At 55.0% G+C, this 2,696-nt stretch overlaps 1 non-coding gene across 1 annotated transcript; it reads right to left on the bottom strand.

Annotated features, from left to right (window-relative positions):
• Positions 1-1,086: 1,086 nt before the first annotated feature.
• On the bottom strand, positions 1,087-1,171 carry LOC128138540 (small nucleolar RNA SNORD45). The gene has a single exon (XR_008234075.1). It is a non-coding gene; the product is annotated as a small nucleolar RNA SNORD45 (small nucleolar RNA).
• Between the last annotated feature and the right edge of the window lie 1,525 nt (positions 1,172-2,696).

Here is a 2,696-nt window from a genome sequence, read left to right as displayed (position 1 = left end):
ATCCGTGGGTCCCGTAAGGCTGCAGGGACGGCCGTGGGGGCCGTCTCACTGTGGGGCTGGCTGTCTCGCCGTGGGGCCGGCCGTCTCACCGTGGGGCGGGTTCCTCCACGAGCGGGGCACCCCACGCGCTACAAGGCGGCGTGCAGGGCCCGGGCCTGGCCCCGCAGCGCTTCGAATTCCCTCTGCACAAAATCCATCAAAGCTTTCCGCATTTCCACCTGGGAGGGAGGGGGGGGGAATGAGCCGGGCCCCGTCGAGCCGTGGGGCTGGGAAGAAGAGATCCCACAGAGCCGTGGGGCAGAACGGGGTCGTTTTGTGTCCTCCCCCCCCCGCCATGGGGCAGCTCCCCCAGTGCTCACCGTTGACGTACCCTCCGCCCGGAGTCGCTCCAGGAGGGGCTGGACGCTGAACGGTTGCCCCACGACCACCGTAATTCGCTACGGGACAGCGTCAGTAACCCCCCCGCAGCCCCCCCCCCACCCCAAAGCCCACCGCCTGCCCCATAGCCAGCCGCACAGCCCCCCCCCTCCCCAGAGCCACCCTACCCTGCTCTCAGTTAGCGAGGTTTAGGAATACCTCTGTGGTGCCGCTTTTGGGAGTTTCTCCTTGGAAATCGAGGCAAGAGACGCCTTTCCCAAGGTGCAGAAGAAACCGCGTAGACTTGTGCGTACTTTCTAGGTCATGCAAGTAAAGCCAGATGCCAGCCAGAGACCGGGAGCGTGTTTGCATTTCTCCCCGATAAGTCAAATGCCCTATTTTTCATGGGTTTCTCATAGGAATAGGAATCGTGAGCGGGCACAGAAGGGTTTCTGTGCTGGGATACAGGTCATTTTTTTGTCATCGCAGCTTGCACGGTGCCGTTTTGAGCGTTGACAGCGCACCGATGTTTAGCTACTGCTGAGCGGTGCTTATGCAGAACCAAGGGCTTCTCCGTTTCTCGCTCTGCTGCCCCAGCGAGCTGGCTGGGAGGGGACACAGCAGAGACCGCTGCCCCGAGCTGACCGACGAGGTACCACGGTCCGTTCCACGTTAAACTGTCTTTATCTCGACTCCCTTAGGTGACAGCCTAAGGAAAATGGAGCCTCCTGTGTCTCAGAGTAATTCCAGAGCTAAAGCGGCGACAGACATCGGCTCTGGATCAGATAATACGTGCCGTCGCTCATCGCTGACCCAAGAAGACATGCTCCTCCTGTCCTACCCGAGGGTTTCAAATCCAACACGCTTTCTTCCTAAAGCAGGACGCTGCCTTATTTACTTGTAACGCCGTTCCTACGCTCCTTGAGATGCGGCTAGAGGTGGGTTACACAGACCGTCAAGCCGCCGTTTGGGAGCACCAGAGCCTTTTGGGTACTGTTTGTCACCACGGTTTGCGTGAGAAGGGAACTAAAACACAATAGACGGCGAGAAATTTAACCTGCCGTGGAGATAGCTATGGTGAGCAAGTCCGATTTTGTGCTTTACAAAGCATCATTTTTAAAATTCAACCCTGAGTTTTGCAAGTGTAAACCCTTATTTTTATAATGCAAGCCTCAATGTTAGGGCAAAAAGCATCAATTTAAAAGACCAAAGCCTACTTTGGGGGGTGCAAACAGTCATTTTTAAGGTCCAGACCCACATATATGGAGTACAAAAACTAATTTATTAGCTCCAAGGTCCGTTCTTAAGGTTCAGAGACTCATTTTAAGGGCCCAGAGCATCATTTTTAAGCCCCAAAGTCTGATCTGGAAGGACCAAAGCCTCATTTGTAGAGTCTAAATCCGAATTTATACAGTCCAAAGCCTCATTTTTACTTTCCAAACTCTTAGCTTTGCCTTCCAAAGCCTCATTTTAGTTTCCAAAACCTTCATTTTTAGGGTGCAGAGGCTCAGTGTTAGTTTGCATAGTCTCATTTTCAGGGTCCAAAGCCTCTTTTTTAGGATCCAGACAGGCATTTTTAGGGTCCAAGCTGCATCTGGAGTGTCCAAACCCTCATTTGGAGGGTCCAAAACCCACTTCTAGGGCTCAAAGCCTCATGCTTAGGTCCCAAAGCCTCATTTTTAGGGTCCAAAGCTTTGATTCTAGGGTTGAAGGACTTCAGTTGTAGGCTCCCAACCCTCTTTTTAAGGTACAAACCCCTCACTTAGGGCTCAAAGCCTCATTTCCTTAATGCCCGAGGCATATAATGAGCATCCAAAGACCCATTTGTAGGGTCCAAAGCCCCGTTTTAGGGCCAAAATCCTTGTTTTTAGGCTTTAAAAACGGCCCTTTGGAAATGGTGACTCATGTGGGCCCTGGCAATATGAAAGAGGGGTCTCAGCATCCCCGGGCCCCCCGCTGCCTGCGGCTGTCTGAACCTCTCCCAGCTGTTTCTGGGAGACGGAGATCGCCGCGGGAAGGGGTTACTGGGAGGAGGTACTGGTCCGGCCGACTTGGGAGGGTCCGTACCAGTTCCTTGTGCTCTTTCTAGTTAGTGCACAACAAGAAGAGGGTGGAAGACGACCTCCGGCAGAGCCTGCCGTACCTGCGGGACACTCGAGCCACCTTGCCAGCGGTGGCCATCAGGTTCATCGGTGGGCCACAGTCCTTGGCTGCAAGGTCTTGCCGCACGGCACCCGAGGAACCGGAGCTGCGGGATATCTGCGACGGCGAGGAGGGGCTGGTGGGGCAGGGGACGGGGACTGGGCAGGGTGCCGTGGTCTGCAGGGGACTCCTGGGGG

Source organism: Harpia harpyja, unplaced genomic scaffold, assembly GCF_026419915.1.
Source record: "Harpia harpyja isolate bHarHar1 unplaced genomic scaffold, bHarHar1 primary haplotype scaffold_54, whole genome shotgun sequence".
Lineage (NCBI taxonomy): Eukaryota > Metazoa > Chordata > Aves > Accipitriformes > Accipitridae > Harpia > Harpia harpyja.
This window is presented reverse-complemented; position numbering and strand designations above follow the sequence as displayed.